The 17552-nt window shown below is 45.9% G+C and overlaps 1 pseudogene across 1 annotated transcript in view; it reads left to right on the forward strand.

Annotated features, from left to right (window-relative positions):
• Window positions 1-17552, forward strand: part of LOC106566057 (guanine nucleotide-binding protein G(s) subunit alpha-like) — a 67305-nt pseudogene that overhangs the window by 15547 nt on the left and 34206 nt on the right. The window contains exons 3-5 of the transcript XR_014379800.1: window positions 2871-2925; window positions 3105-3224; window positions 15353-15450. The product of XR_014379800.1 is annotated as a guanine nucleotide-binding protein G(s) subunit alpha-like (transcript). The remainder of the gene's footprint in view (window positions 1-2870; window positions 2926-3104; window positions 3225-15352; window positions 15451-17552) is intronic.

A 17552-nucleotide genomic window follows, 5' to 3' on the forward strand; every position in this document is an offset into this window, starting at 1 on the left:
CCCACCTAGCCCATAGAGGTTAAACGTGGTCTGCCACTGCGAGGACGATCAGCTGTCCGTTCTGTCTCCCTGTAGTGCTGTCTTAGGCGTCTCACAGTAATTTATTGCCCTGGCCACATCTGCAGTCCTCATGCCTCCTTGCAGCATGCCTAAGGCACGTTCACGCAGATGAGCAGGGACCCTGGGCATCTTTCTTTTGGTGTTTTTCAAAGTCAGTAAAAAAGCCTCTTTAGTGTCCTAAGTTTTCATACCTGTGACCTTAATTGCCTACTGTCTGTAAGCTGTTAGTGTTTTAATGACCTTTCCACAGGTGCATGTTCATTAATTGTTTATGGTTCATTGAATAAGCTTTGGAAACAGCGTTTAAACCCTTTACAATGAAGATCTGTGAAGTTATTTGGATTTTTATGAATTATCTTTGAAAGACAGGGTTCTGAAAAAGGGACGTTTCTTTTTTTTGCTGAGTTTATATTGCCAATATACCACAGCTAAGGGCTGTGTCCAGGCAGTCCATGATGCGTCGTGCCTAAGAAAAGGCCTTAGCCGTGGTATATTGGCCACATACCACACCCCCTCGTGGCTTATTAAATAAATAGATACTGTAGTATATGGCTTGAATGGCAATCTCACACTGGCATTCACCCCAATCAGGCTGAATAGACAAGAGGGTTCACAATTCCTTTTAACCTGGGGGTGGCATTTTCATTCCGGGTCGACCAGGTTCAGGACCACAGTCAAAACGTACAAATGTATTTTCATAAATATTGGGGTTCAGCTTGTTTAGTGGTGAAAGCGTACCTGCCATGGTCCCGTGTGGTTCAGTTGGTAGAGCATGTCACTTGCAACGCCAGGGTTGTGGCTTCGATTCCCACAGGGGACCAGTATCAATGAAATTGTATGCACTCACTACTGTAAGTCGCTCTGGATAAGAGTGTCTGCTAAATGACTAAAATGTCAATGTAGCAGCAGATACAGGTTCTTACCTTGACAACAGAATTACACATACTGATATCATCAGTGAGATCTCCTGAAGTAAGAGGCATTGTAAGTGTTGTTGTGAAATGATATGTGTACTCTAGCATACAAAATAAATATAAAAGTGACAAGGTAGCAAGGAACAGTAAATTCACTGTGATAGTATGGGCGAGTGTGATGGCGAACTTTGGCTAATGCATATTCACCTGTTTCTTGCAATGTAGCTACATTTTCAATTATCTTGGGTGTGCAATTCCAAACTACCCCAGAGAGTATATGAATGTTTGTCGCCAGAGACTGGGTGTTTGTTATGCCTATAGGTGAAAATGCTTGAGTTAATTGATAATATTTACAAAGTGTATTGCTCTATGAATTGCCTATTTTATAAACTGTTTTTAAACAGATGACAGATGGTTTTTAAACATGGTTAGATGGCACCAATTATTCAACAGATCCTTGAAATAGTTTTTGAATCGTTTGAAATCACATGCATAGCCTACTGCGTTCAGGCTAGTGGGTCTTCTTGTAACGCTGCTCATCGAGAGAAAATGCTGACCGTTTTGGTTTCACTAACTTCTTTTTATAGCCAGTATAGTATGACATACAGTATGCCAACATCAATACTGTAGGACCTCTCATTAAAAACAGTCATTTGCCTTAAGCTTTTGTTTCCCAACAATATGACTTCACTCAGGTTTCATTTCCGTGGATTCTCAGGTTACGTACAGTGGCTGTATTGTTCATTTTACCGGTCATGATTCTGACCATTCCACAACGATCATGGCCCAGTCAAAAGGCCTTGGCTTCCACATATGGCACAGTTGACAGGTCTTAATAAGATCAACTTTATTGTCCCAGAGGGGGCGTTTTTGTTGGATGTACAAGAACCACTGCTCCTACATGACATACGCAACATATAATACTGATCACCTCATAGAAATAGTGCAATTTAAAAACATAGTAGGTCAAAATTACACACACACACACACACACACACACACACACACACACACACACACACACACACACACACACACACACACACACACACACACACACACACACACACACACACACACACACACACACACACACACACACTCGCACACACATCAGCGCAGTCAGTCCATAGCAGGGACCGTATACAGATTGTATTGATGGTCAATTCAGGACAGATGTTGTCCGGGTTTGTGTTCCACAGCTAGACACCCTGGTGTAGCCTATTGATAAATATATGGAGGGAGGGGATCTCTATCGTTCTTGCTTCAGTTCCGTGTTGTTGCCTCAGCCTGCCCCTCAGACTAGAATGTTGTACCTACCTACTGGAAGTGGGACAGGCAGTGCCAGTCAGTACAAGGTGCTGGAGAGTGGGATGAGGAGGACAGAAGGCGATGGGAGGTGGGGAGTGACAGAATGATAGGGAGAGGAGTGGAATGGCAGAGGTGAGAAGAGATTGGTATGGCAGTTTATTTTAAATGGGGCGTTTTCGCGGTCTTAGTGTGAGGAATGTAGTGGAGCCTCCTCTCAGTTGTACAGTGCACTGCTTTTACTCTGTCACTGAAACGCTTACATTCTGTCAGCCCAGCTACACAGACTGATGAAATGCATGAAGAACGCACTATTTATCTATCTAGCCAAATTAAATTGTCTCTCTATCGTCCATCAATGCATGAGCCCCATAGAAAAACCATTGGCAAACTTTATTAATGGATGCAAAATCTGTGTGGTCGGGCCCTTGTTTAGGGTTTGCAGACTTCGTCAATGAGTAAAGATTGGCAGATTGGCATTCTTCTTTTCCATGTCAAGCATTGCTACACCTTTATGGTGATTTTGATGCTGTTATACACTGACTTCCTCATTATCATGATTTTAAATATTTATTTCATGCTTCACAGGGAGAAAAAACTGAAAATTCAAAACATTAAAAACAACATAAAAGAAGCTATAGAGGTCAGTAATTGGTGCTGTTTACTGCTGATTTCTCCCTCTTGGTTACATTGTTTACATGAGTAATCAGTACTAGTAACCCAATAGAGGAAATCTTTAATACATTTCAAGATTTACAAAAACATATGTTTTTTTCTGTAGATTTTGTAAATCAAGGTTTTTCTATTTTTCCTCCATTCCAGACTATAGTGACAGCCATGAGTACACTGACGCCCCCAGTTCGGTTAGCCAACCCAGCACACCAGTTCCGAATCGAATACATCCTAAACCTAGTAAATCAGAAGGATTTTGTATTTACATCGGTAAGTATTTTTCTAATTAATAATTACTTATTCTCCCTGTCATGTTGGCATGTTTCCGGGTTGTTCTCTGATGGTGCACGTTTAGCTCAGTGGGCTAACACAGACTAGTTCAAACCCTAATTGGATACTGCAGTCTCATTCTGAGTTCTTGCCCCAAAGAAAAATGTTCACCTGTCACGACTTCTGCCGAAGTCGATGCCCCTCCTTGTTCGGGTGGTGGTCAACGTCACCGGTCTTCTAGCCATCATTGATCCATTTTTCATTTTCCATTGGTTTTGTCTGGTTTTACTACACACCTGATTTCAATCCCATTCATTACATGTTGTGTATTTAACCCTCTGTTTCCCCTCATGTCCTTGTCTGAGATTGTTTTGTTTGTTATCGGTTTTGTGTATTTTGTATTAGTGAGCTACGGGTATTTTTTTTACCCCTGTTATTTTTATATACGTTGGTTTTGGAGTTCGTGTTTGTTTATTCTTTATTAAATAACTCCAGTTATACCAAGTTGGTTTCTCCTGCGCCTGACTTCCTTGCCACCTACACACACGACGAGGACAGAATCTCGGACCAAAATATGAAGTCAGCAGGAGAGGGTACCCCGGACATGGAGGTGGAGGAGCGTGTCCAGGAGAATGCGGAGAATATTCACCATCTATGCGCCGCCATGGATCGCATTGTCCAGAATATGGACCACTGGGAGAGATAGAGTTTTTCCAGCGCCTCATATAGCCCAACCGGGGTCTATCCTGAGCACCCCTTCTCAACCTGAATCCGGTGGCATTTGTCTATCCATGCCTCAGGGGTACAACGGAAGTGCTGCCACCTGCCGGGGTTTCCTACTCCAATTAGACCTTTTCCTGGCCACGGTCCACCCAGTTCCATCTGACCGTGAGAAGAGTTTCGCCCTCGTCTCGTGCCTCACCGGGAGAGCCCTGGAGTGGGCCAGCGCTGTGTGTGGAGGAGGAGATGCAGCGTTGGACCATTATGAGGAGTTCACCCGCTGTTTTCGGGCAGTCTTTGACCATCCACCCGAGGGCAGAGCGGGTGAGCGCCTCTACCATCTGAGGCAGGAGACGAGGAATGTCCAGGGTTTTGCCCTGGAGTTCAGGAACCTGGCAGCCGGTGCGGGATGGAATCACAGGGCCCTGATCGACCATTACCGCTGTAGTCTGTGTGAGGACATCCGTCGGGAGCTGGCCTGCAGAGACACCACCCTCACCTTCGACCAGCTGGTGGATCTGTCCATCCGGCTGGACAACCTGCTGGCTGCTCGCGGACGTCCAGATCGGGGTCTGGTGGTTCCATCCTCACGCACCCCCTCTCCTAGACCCAGGGAACTGGGAGAGGGGGTGCACAGGGAGACCGGAGGGGGTTCTCGCTCGCGCACCATCTGTGGCCGCAGAGGTCACACTGCTGGTCGGTGCCGGGTAGGTTCCTCTGGGAATCGAGGTAACAGGCAGGGCGCTCTGGCGCCACCCCAGGTGAGTAGGCACCATTCTCATCCAGAGCCCTCTGTTGCACTTATGTTTGTCTGTTACTTTTCCAGATTCCCCCCCCCCCCCCCCCCCCCCCCGCGTTCCCAGCATAAGGCGCTAGTAGATTCAGGCGTGGCTGGGAATTTCATTGATCAAGCTTTTGCTCATAGTTTAGGGATCCCCATTGTACCCATGGATGTGCCTTTCCCCGTTCACACCTTAGATAGTCGACCATTAGGGTCAGGGTTGATCAGGGAGGTCACAGCTCCTTTGAGTATGGTGATGCAGGGGGGTCTCAAGGAAAACATTTGTATTTTCCTTATGGACACTCCTGCGTATCCCGTGGTGCTGGGTCTACCTTGGTTAATTTGTCATAACCCCACTTTTTCTTGGCCACAGAGGGCTCTCACGGGGTGGTCGCGAGAGTGCTCAGGTAGGTGTGTAGGGGTTTCCGTTGGTGCTACTACGGTGGAAAGTCCAGACCAGGTCTTCACCGTGCGCATTCCCCCCGACTATCCCGATTTGGCTCTCGCCTTCTGTAAAAAGAAGTCGACTCAATTACCACCCCATTGACGGGGGGATTGTGCAATAAATCTCATGGTAGACGCTGCATTTCCCAGGAGTCACGTGTATCCCCTGTCGCAAGCAGTGACGGTGGCTATGGAGACGTATGTCTCCGAATCCCTGCATCAGGGGTACATTCGGCCCTCCATTTCACCGTCTCCTCGAGTTTCTTTTTTGTCAAGGATGGAGGTCTGCGCCCATGCATTGATTATCGGTCTCAATAAAATTACGGTGGGGTACAGTTACCCGCTACCTCTGATCGCCACGGCGATTGAGTTAATGCACGGGGCACGCTTCTTCACTAAACTGGATCTCAGGAGTGCGTACAACCTGGCGCGTATCCGAGATGGAGACGAGTGGAAGACAGCATTTAGTACTACCTCAGGGCATTATGAGTACCTCGTCATGCCGTACGGGTTGAAGAATTCTCCATCAGTCTTCCAATCTTTTGTAGACGAGATTTTCAGGGACCTGCACAGGCAGGGTGTAGTGGTGTATATCGATGACATTCTGATTTAGTCCGCTACACGCGCCGAGCATGTGTCCCTGGTGCGCAGAGTGCTAGGTCGCCTGTTGGAGCATGACTTGTATGTCAAGGCTGAGAAATGCCTGTTCTTTCAACAGTCCGTCTCCTTCTTAGGGTATCGCATTTCCACGTCAGGTGTGGAGATGGAGACTAACCGCATTGCAGCTGTGCGTAATTGGCCGACTCCCACCACGGTGAAGGAGGTGCAGTGATTTTTTGGGTTTGCCAATTACTACCGGAGGTTTATCTGGGGTTTTGGTCAGGTAGCTGCTCCCATTACCTCACTGCTGAAGGGGGGTCCGGTGCGCTTGCAGTGGTCGGCTGGGGCGGACAGGGCTTTTAGGAAACTGAAGGCTCTGTTTACCTCGGTTCCGGTGTTGGCTCATCCAGATCCCTCTTTGCAATTCATAGTGGAGGTGGACGCGTCTGAGGCTGGGATAGGAGCTGTGCTCTCTCAGCGCTCGGGTATGCAACCTAAGCTCCGCCCCTGTGCCTTCTTCTCTAAGAAGCTCAGCCCGGCAGAGCGAAACTATGATGTGGGGGACCGGGAGCTGTTGGCTATCGTCAAGGCTTTGAAGGCGTGGAGACATTGGCTTGAGGGGGCTAAACACCCTTTTCTCATCTGGACTGACTACCGCAATCTGGAGTACATCCGGGAGGCGAGGAGACTGAATCCTCGTCAGGCAAGGTGGGCCATGTTTTTCACCCGTTTTGTGTTTACCCTCTCTTACAGACCAGGTTCCCAGAACGTTAATCTCTATGGGCTAGGTGGGACGCTTGCGTCCCATCTACTCAACAGCCAGTGTAATCCCGTGGCGCGTTATTCAAATTCCTCAAAAATGCAAAAACTTCAATTTTTCAAACATATGACTATTTTACACCATTTTAAAGACAAGACTCTCGTTAATCTAACCACACTGTCCGATTTCAAAAAGGCTTTACAACGAAAGCAAAACATTAGATTATGTCAGCAGAGTACCCAGCCAGAAATAATCAGACACCCATTTTTCAAGCTAGCATATAATGTCACATAAACCCAAACCACAGCTAAATGCAGCACTAACCTTTGATGATCTTCATCAGATGACAACCCTAGGACATTATGTTATACAATACATGCATGTTTTGTTCAATCAAGTTCATATTTATATAAAAAAACAGCTTTTTACATTAGCATGTGACTAGCATGTGACTAGCATTCCCACCGAACACTGCTGGTGAATTTACTAAATTACTCACGATAAACGTTCACAAAAAGCATAACAATTATTTTAAGAATTATAGATACAGAACTCCTCTATGCACTCGATATGTCCGATTTTAAAATTGCTTTTCGGTGAAAGCACATTTTGCAATATTCTCAGTAGATAGCCCGGCATCACAGGGCTAGCTATTTAGACACCCAGCAAGTTTAGCACTCACCAAAGTCAGATTTACTACAAGAAAAATGTTATTACCTTTGCTGTCTTCGTCAGAATGCACTCCCAGGACTTCTACTTCAATAACAAATGTTGGTTTGGTTCAAAATAATCCATTGTTATATCCAAATAGCGGCGTTTTGTTCGTGCGTTCAAGACACTATCCGAAAGGGTAAATAAGGGTGACGAGAATGGCGCAATTCGTGACAAAAAATGTCTAAATATTCCATTACCGTACTTCGAAGCATGTCAACCGCTGTTTAAAATCAATTTTTATGCCATTTTTCTCATAAAAAAGCGATAATATTCCGACCGGGAATCTGCGTTTAGGTAAACAGACGAAAGAAAATAAAGCACGGGGTCGACTCGTGCACGCGCCTAAGCCCATAGTACTCTGATCGGCCACTTGCCAAACGCGATAAAGTGTTTCAGCCAGAGGCTGCCTCAATATCGTTCAGCTTTTTCCCGGGCTCTGAGAGCCTATGGGAGCCGTAGGAAGTGTCACGTTATAGCAAAGATCCTCAGTCTTCAATAAAAAGAGCCAAGATGAAACACAACTTGTCAGACAGGCCACTTCCTGCATGGAATCTTCTCAGGTTTTGGCCTGCCATATGAGTTCTGTTATACTCACAGACACCATTTGAACAGTTTTAGAAACTTTAGGGTGTTTTCTATCCAAAGCCAATAATTATATGCATATTCTAGTTACTGGGCAGGAGTAGTAACCAGATTAAATCGGGTACGTTTTTTATCCGGCCGTGTCAATACTGCCCCCTAGCCCTAACAGGTTAAGGCAGACACACTGTCCCGGCTGTATGACACAGAGGAGCGGTCCATGGATCCCACTCCCATAATCCCAGCCTCTTGTTTGGTGGCACCGGTAGTGTGGGAGCTGGACGCGGACATTGAGCGGGCGTCACGTGCAGAGTCCGTTCCCCCTCAGTGTCCAGCTGGGTGTCGGTACGTTCCGTCTGCTGTCCGTGACCGATTGATCTACTGGGCTCACACGTTACCCTCCTCTGGTCGTCCTGGGATTGGTCGGACGATGCGCTGTCTTAGTGGGAGGTACTGGTGGCCCACCTTAGCTAAGGACGTGATGGTTTATGTTTCCTCCTGCTCGGTGTGCGCTCAGTGCAAGGCTCCTAGACACCTACCCAGAGGTAAGCTACAACCCTTACCCGTTCCACAACGGCCGTGGTCGCACTTGTCAGTGGATTTCAGAACAGATCTTCCACCTTCACAAGGTAACACCACGATCCTGATCGTTTTTCTAAGTCCTGTCCTATCCTCCCTTTGCCTGGTCTCCCTACGGCTCTGCAAACTGCAGAGGTTCTGTTTACGCATGTCTTTCGGCACAACGGGGTGCCTGAGGATATAGTGTTTGATCGGGGTCCCCAGTTCGCGTCCAGGGTCTGGAAGGCGTTCATGGAGCGTCTGGGGGTCTCGGTCAGCCTTACCTCAGGTTTTCACCCTGAGAGGAACGGGCAGGTGGAGACTTAACCAGGATGTGGGTAGGTTTCTGAGGTCTTATTGTCAGGACCGGCCGGGGGAGTGGGCGATGTTCGTGCCCTGGGCAGAGATGGCTCAGAACTCGCTCCGCCACTCCTCCACTAACCTCTCTCCCTTTCAGTGCGTGTTGGGGTATCAGCCAGTTCTGGCTCCTTGGCATCAGTCAGACCGAGGCTCCTGCGGTGGACCACTGGTTCCGGCGCGTGGAGGAGACCTGGGACGCCGCTCACGTCCACCTTCAGCGCGCCGTACGACGCCAGAAAGTTGGCACAGACCGTCACCGCAGTGAGGCCCCGGTGTTCGCACCGGTCTGGTTCTCGACCAGAAACCTGCCCCTCCGCCTGCCCTGCCGTTTAAAGTCCTGAGGAGAGTGAACGAGGTATGTTATAGGTTAAAGCTTCCCCCCCATTACCGCATTAACCCCTCGTTCCATGTGTCTCTCCTCAGGCCGGTGGTGGCTGGCCCGTTCCAGGAGGCTGAGGTGCGGGAGGTTCCTCCACCCCCTCTGGACATTGAGGGGGCCCCGGCGTACTCCGTTCGATCCATCCTGGATTCGAGACGTCGGCCGAGGGGCCTTCAGTACCTCGTGGACTGGGAGGGGTACGGTCCGGAGGAGAGATGCTGGGTTCCGGTGGAGGATGTGTTAGATCCTTCCCTGCTGCGGGAGTTCCATCGTCTCCATCCGGATTGCCCTGCACCTCGTCCCCGAGGCCGGTGTCGACGCGCTGCTAGAGCCGCGCGTCGGGGGGGGTACTGTCATGACTTCTACCGAAGTCGAGGCCGCTCCTTGTTCGGGTGGTGCTTGGCGGTCGACGTCACCGGTCTTTTAGCCATCAGAGATCCATTTTTAATTTTCCATTGTTTTGTCTGGTTTTACTACACACCTGATTTCAATCCCATTCATTACATGTTGTGTATTTAACCCTCTGTTTCCCCTCATGTCCTTGTCTGAGATTGTTTTGTTTGTTATCGGTTTTGTGTATTTTGTATTGGTGAGCTATGGGTATTTTTTTACCCCTGTTATTTTTAAATACGTTGGTTTTGGAGTTGGTGTTTGTTTATGTTTCGTGTTTGCCACCTACACACACGACGATGACACCACCTCAAACGGTTCAAACTATGAACATTAGTCAAACTGGCTGCTAACGTGATATAGGTCTATGTGTTTGAATTTAAGGCAGGATGGAATAGACCCAGTCAGTGAATGGAGGAATATGCCAATAAGTTCCTAGAGGAACATCACATCAGCCATGGAAGCTACTACAGTATGGTGTCTGTCTGTTTTGTGGTTCAGTAATTAGCAGGTGTGCTCTCCTTGGGATGCTCACAATTGAATGAGGCTCTCACCTGAGAGATGCATGGCCTGTGCCTGTTAACACTGTGTTTAATAACACTAAATGGGTCTGATGGGAATTCCCCTCTGAAACACCAGGACCCTCAGGGATTCCTTCCAAACTGCCCGTTCCCAAGGTTGGCAGGCAGATGGATAGGCTGGGCAGGCAGACAGGCAGGATAGGCAGACAGACAGACAGGCAGGCAGGCTATTAGGCAGGATAAGCAGGCAGGCAGGATAAGCAGTTTTCCTATTCTGAATCAGTTGCAACTTTAGTTGAGAGTTTGCCCCAATCCCCCTCTTCTGTAAAACTTGTAAATATTGACTTTAAATTGTGACTTCATGTATTATACTGATGCTAAAATGTTTATTCTACTGAGCCACTGTTCGTATTCTTATCTTGTATTATTTCTTATTGTTGTTGCATTGTCGAAGGAACCTGCAAGTAAGCATTTCATTGGACGGTGTATAACACGTGCATCCCATACATATGACTAAAATGTGAAACTTGGTGAGAATTTGCCCTGATGCTTTCTATAGATTTGGAGATATTATATATGGTCTGTTGCTGTGCCAAAGGAAGCTATGCCAATCTACACTAAATAAAGTGCATTCGGAAAGTATTCAGACCCCTTGACTTTTTCCACATTCTGTTGCGTTACAGCCTTATTCTGAAATGGATTTAAAAAATAATTCTCCATCAATCTACACACAATACCCCATAATGACAAACCAAAGATATTACATTTACATAAGTATTCAGAACCGTTACTCAGTGCTTTGTTGAAGCACCTTTGGCAGTGATTACAGCCTCGAGTCTTCTTGGGTATGACATGACAAGCTTGGCACTCCTGTATTTGGGGAGTTGCTCCCATTCTTCTCTGAAGATCCTCTCAATCTCTGTCAGATTGGATGGGGAGAGTCGCTGCACAGCTATTTTCAGGTCTCTCCAGAGATGTTTGATTGAGTTCAAGTCCGGGCTCTGTCAGGGCCACTCGAGGACATTCAGAGACTTGTCCTGAAGACACTCCTGCGTCGTCTTGGCTGTGTGCTTTGGGTCGTTGTCCTGTTGTTAGGTGAACCTTCACCCCTGTCAGGTCCTGAGCGCTCTGGAGAAGGTTTTCATCAAGGATCTCTGTGTACTTTGCTCCGTTCATCTTTCACTCGATCCTGTCTAGTCTCCAAGTCCCTGCCGCTGAAAAACATCTCCACAGCATGATGCTACCACCACCATGCTTCACTTTAGGGATGGTACCAGGTTTCCTCCAGAAGTGACGGCAGGTAGCCTAGTGGTTAGAGCGTTGGGCCAGTAACCGAAAGGTTGCTGGATCGAATCCCTGAGCTGACAAGGTAAAAATCTGTCGTTCTGCCCCTGAACAAGGCAGTTAACTCAGTTCCCCGGTAGGCCGTCATTGTAAATAAGAATTTGTTCTTAACTGACTTGCCTAGCTACATGTGACACTTGGCATTCAGGCCAAAGAGTTCAATCTTGGTTTCATCAGACCAGAGAATTTTGTTTCTTATGGTCAGAGTCCTTTAGGTGCCTTTTGGCAAACTCCAAGTGGGCTGTCATGTGCATTTTACTGAAGAGTGGCTTCCGTCTGGCGATAGTCCTGATTGATGGAGTGCTGCAGAGATGGTTGTACTTCTGGATGGTTCTACCATCTCCAAAGAGCAACTCTGAGACAATTCCTTCAACCTCATGGCTTGGTTTTTGCTCTGACATTTACTGTCAACTGTGGGACCTTATAGAGGCAGGTGTGTGCCTTTCCAAATCATGTCCAATCAATTGAATTGACCATATGTGGACTCCAATCAAGTTGTAGAAACATATCAAATGTCACGTCCTGTCCATAGTAAGATGTTATTTTCTATGATAGAGTAGGTCAGGGGGTGTTTTGTGTTTTTCTATGTTTTGTAGTTCTATGTTTAGGGTCTAGTTTTCTATTTCTGTGTTTTTTTGGGGGGGGTTGATCTCCAATTAGAGGCAGCTGGTCCTCGTTGTCTCTAATTGTAGATCATACTTAAGTAGGTTTTTTTCCCACCTGTGTTTGTGGGTAGATGTCTTCTGTTTAGTTTATGTACCTGACAGAACTGTGCGCTTTTGTTGTCTCTTTGTTATTTTTTCTTTAGTGTTCTGAGTTATAATAAATATTAATCATGAGCGATCAACACGCTGCGCTTTGGTCCCCTCTCTACGACAGCCGTTACATCAAAGGTGATCAATGGAAACAGGATACACCTGAGCTCAATTTCGAGTATTATATCTAATGGTCTGAATACTTATGTAAATAAGGTATTTCTATTTTTTTATTTGAATACATTTGCAAACATTTCAAAAACTTGTCTTTGTCATTATGGGGTATTGTGTGTAGATTGATGAGTATTTATTATTTATTTATTCCTAGGCTGCAATGTAAAAAAAAAAGAAAAAAGTCAAGGGGTCTGAATACTTTCTGAATGCACTGTATATGTTGGATTGGAATGTCTGTGGCTTCTGACTACTTTCTGAAGCATCTAACTCATTATATTAACGTGGGTTTGAGTGTGTTTGGCCAGAGAAGACTATCTGATTGGCTGCTGCCGCCTTCTCCTCCCTCTCGCCATCTCCTGGCCCTAGGCTAGGGTCTACCAGGAACCAGACTGACTCTGCCTGCCGCCGCCTCCTCCCTCTCGCCCTCCCCCATCTCCTGGCCCTAGGCTAGGGCCTACCAGGAACCAGACTGACTCTGCCTGCCGCCTCCTCCTCCCTCTCTCTCTCCCCCCATCTCCTGGCCCTAGGCTAGGGCCTACCAGGAACCAGACTGACTCTGCCTGCCGCTTCGCTGTGCTTAGGGTTCTGACAGGGAACAGCCATCTCTCTGTCCTCAGCAATGTACGCTGATGGGATACCTCAAGAATAGGGACAGGAGTTTTAGCCTACCTGGTTATAATATTTTGGGGGGTTATTATATTGTCCTATTACACACAAGGTACGATCACAGCCATTGTACAGCGCCCCTGGAGCAATTAAGGTTAAGTGCCCTGCTCAAGGTCACAGGGACAGATTTTTCACCTTGTCGGCTCCGGTATTCGATCCAGCGACCTTTCGGTTACTGGCCCAATGCTCTAACCTTAAGGCTACCTGCCACATGGTTAGGAGAAACACTTGACCCTACGAATTAGTCACTAGCGTTAAAATGCTCGTTGATTGATTTACAACATGAGTGAATGTCAGGATTATAGCATGGTCAGAGTGAGACTGACGTTTCTGTTTTGTTTTCTGGGCATTGCAGGCATTGGCAGTCATGTTACTGTCCAGACTCCAGAGGCCTAGTTGGGGATGCTTAGAGAGTCCTTGTCAGTTTGAAAGACAAGGTTCTGTTATGTGGTGCTGTCCCTCATCGTTCATGTGTAGGCTGCTTGATTTGATTAATGTTTTTTTCAGTCTGTATCTCTTGTGTCTTGTGCCCACTCTGTCTTCCACTCACCACTGTCAACTAAGGGACGGATACGGCTGTAGGTTCAGTGAGACCACTTAAAGGAAAACGCATGCAACGCCCGCCCCAAATATGTCATTTTCAGCTTAAAAATATTTTCTGATTGGTTGATTTAGTGTTGAATTCCCAATTGACTCTTACACGGTACCCAAACCGGCTGTGCGCGTGCGCCATCGTGCATACTTTTATTTAGTCCCCCCACACCAAACGCGATCACGACACGCAAGTTAAAATATCAAAACAAACTCGCAACCAATTACATTAATTTTGGAACAGCTCGAAAAGCATTAAACATTTATGGCAATTTAGCTAGTTAGCTTGCACTTGCTAGATAATTTGTCCTATTTAGCTAGCTTGCTGTTGCTAGCTAATTTGTCCTGGGATATAAACATTGAGTTGTTATTTTACCTGAAATCCACAAGGTCCTCTACTCCGACAATTAATCCACACATATAACGGTCAACTGAATCGTTTCTAGTCATCTCTCCTCCTTCCAGGCTTTTTCATCTTTGAATTTATATGGTGATTGGCATCTACACTTTCCTAATATTACTACACCGACCGGCAACACAGTTCGTCTTTCAATCACCCACGTGGGTATAACCAATGAGGAGATGGCACGTGGATACCTGCTTCTATAAACCAATGAGGAGATGGGAGAGGCAGGACTTTCAGCGCGATCTGCGGCAGAAATAGAAAGGACTTCTATTTTAGCCCTTGGCAACGCAGACGCTCGTTGACGTGCGCGAGCAGTGTGGGTGTAATAATTGAAAAACATATTTTGCGACGCGAGCGGTGTGGTCAGCCTATTAGCCTCTATGCTAGCCCAGGGATTGCCAACCCTCCTGGGCAACTCTTGCAGGATTTTGTTTCAGTCTAACTAAACACATATGATCATATTAATTATCTCCTCCTCAGGATTAGCTGGTGTAGTTTGCTATAATATGACTAGAGCAAAAGCCTGGGTAGGTTAGATAGGATAGATTTAAACATGCATTGCTTCTTCATCTTACCTTCTGATAGGCTAAAGACATGTAGAACATGTAGTGTATTTGGAGTTTAAAAAGGATTCTGAAGTTTGTAATTTCCACTTTATAATTTCAGACTTGATTTTCCCTAACGAAAAATGTGTCAACCACTACAAAAATGGCCATTAATTATAGACAGGTTGGCTGACCGTCGCGAGAACCACTCTGTTTTTCCCCATAGCTGTGCATGTATCATAGTTGCTAGCGGTAGCCCAGCAGTTAAGAGCGCTGGGCCGGTAACATAAAGGTTGCTGGTTCAAATCCCAGAGCCGACAAGGTGGAATAATCTGCCGTTCTGCCCTTGAACAAGGCAGTTAACCCCGAACAACAACTTTTCCCAGGGCACCGATGACTTGGACATTGATTAAGGCAGCCCCGCGCACCTCAGATTCAGAGGGCGTGAGTTAAATGCGGAAGACACATTTCGGTTGAATGCTTTCCGTGATGTGCAACTGACTAGATATCCCTTTCCCTAAACAACCAACCCGTCTATAATTCACATTTCCTGTTGCTGCAGGATTATTTTCCTGCTGTAGGAAACTGGCTAAAATTAAGATCCTACATACTGTATGTAGGTGAACTATCGCTCAATCATCCAATAATTTGAGATGTACAGGAGTGCCGCGGGGGTAGGACCTAGATCTACATTTTCTATTGCCTGAATGAAATTAATACCTGAAATGTAAACAATGTTGAAGGACGTTTCTAATTTGATTTGGGTCCAAGTTGGCAACCAGTTCACCTGTCTAGCCGTTTACTGGCCTGATCCAGTTCTCTGTGTTGTGTTGTTCTGCAGGAGTTCTATGAGCATGCTAAAACCCTTTGGCAAGACGAGGGGGTGAAGGCCTGCTTTGAGCGATCCAATGAGTACCAGCTGATCGACTGTGCACAGTAGTAAGTACCCACCCACTCTTTGCCCCTTTATGAAACACACACACAGACTCAAACTTCAGGGCAGGTTAACTCTACAGTATGGCTGTTGTTTCTCTCTACAGTATGGCTGTTGTTTCACTCTACAGTATGGCTGTTGTTTCACTCTACAGTATGGCTGTTGTTTCTCTCTACAGTATGGCTGTTGTTTCTCTCTACAGTATGGCTGTTGTTTCTCTCTACAGTATGGCTGTTGTTTCTCTCTACAGTATGGCTGTTGTTTCTCTCTACAGTATGGCTGTTGTTTCTCTCTACAGTATGGCTGTTGTTTCTCTCTACAGTATGGCTGTTGTTTCTCTCTACAGTATGGCTGTTGTTTCACTCTACAGTATGGCTGTTGTTTCACTCTACAGTATGGCTGTTGTTTCTCTCTACAGTATGGCTGTTGTTTCTCTCTACAGTATGGCTGTTGTTTCTCTCTACAGTATGGCTGTTGTTTCTCTCTACAGTATGGCTGTTGTTTCTCTCTACAGTATGGCTGTTGTTTCTCTCTACAGTATGGCTGTTGTTTCAATCTACAGTATGGCTGTTGTTTCTCTCTACAGTATGGCTGTTGTTTCAATCTACAGTATGGCTGTTGTTTCTCTCTACAGTATGGCTGTTGTTTCTCTCTACAGTATGGCTGTTGTTTCTCTCTACAGTATGGCTGTTGTTTCTCTCTACAGTATGGCTGTTGTTTCACTCTACAGTATGGCTGTTGTTTCTCTCTACAGTATGGCTGTTGTTTCTCTCTACAGTATGGCTGTTGTTTCTCTCTACAGTATGGCTGTTGTTTCTCTCTACAGTATGGCTGTTGTTTCTCTCTACAGTATGGCTGTTGTTTCACTCTACAGTATGGCTGTTGTTTCTCTCTACAGTATGGCTGTTGTTTCTCTCTACAGTATGGCTGTTGTTTCACTCTACAGTATGGCTGTTGTTTCTCTCTACAGTATGGCTGTTGTTTCTCTCTACAGTATGGCTGTTGTTTCACTCTACAGTATGGCTGTTGTTTCTCTCTACAGTATGGCTGTTGTTTCTCTCTACAGTATGGCTGTTGTTTCTCTCTACAGTATGGCTGTTGTTTCTCTCTACAGTATGGCTGTTGTTTCTCTCTACAGTATGGCTGTTGATTCAATCTACAGTATGGCTGTTGTTTCTCTCTACAGTATGGCTGTTGTTTCTCTCTACAGTATGGCTGTTGTTTCTCTCTACAGTATGGCTGTTGTTTCACTCTACAGTATGGCTGTTGTTTCTCTCTACAGTATGGCTGTTGTTTCTCTCTACAGTATGGCTGTTGTTTCTCTCTACAGTATGGCTGGTGTTTCACTCTACAGTATGGCTGGTGTTTCACTCTACAGTATGGCTGTTGATTCACTCTACAGTATGGCTGTTGTTTCTCTCTACAGTATGGCTGTTGTTTCTCTCTACAGTATGGCTGTTGTTTCTCTCTACAGTATGGCTGTTGTTTCAATCTACAGTATGGCTGTTGTTTCACTCTACAGTATGGCTGTTGTTTCTCTCTACAGTATGGCTGTTGTTTCTCTCTACAGTATGGCTGTTGTTTCTCTCTACAGTATGGCTGTTGTTTCTCTCTACAGTATGGCTGTTGTTTCTCTCTACAGTATGGCTGTTGTTTCACTCTACAGTATGGCTGTTGTTTCTCTCTACAGTATGGCTGTTGTTTCTCTCTACAGTATGGCTGTTGTTTCAATCTACAGTATGGCTGTTGTTTCTCTCTACAGTATGGCTGTTGTTTCACTCTACAGTATGGCTGTTGTTTCTCTCTACAGTATGGCTGTTGTTTCTCTCTACAGTATGGCTGTTGTTTCTCTCTACAGTATGGCTGTTGTTTCTCTCTACAGTATGGCTGTTGTTTCAATCTACAGTATGGCTGTTGTTTCTCTCTACAGTATGGCTGTTGTTTCTCTCTACAGTATGGCTGTTGATTCACTCTACAGTATGGCTGTTGTTTCACTCTACAGTATGGCTGTTGATTCACTCTACAGTATGGCTGTTGTTTCTCTCTACAGTATGGCTGTTGTTTCTCTCTACAGTATGGCTGTTGTTTCTCTCTACAGTATGGCTGT

This window comes from Salmo salar, chromosome 12, assembly GCF_965601325.2.
Source record: "Salmo salar chromosome 12, fSalSal1, whole genome shotgun sequence".
Classification (NCBI taxonomy): domain Eukaryota; kingdom Metazoa; phylum Chordata; class Actinopteri; order Salmoniformes; family Salmonidae; genus Salmo; species Salmo salar.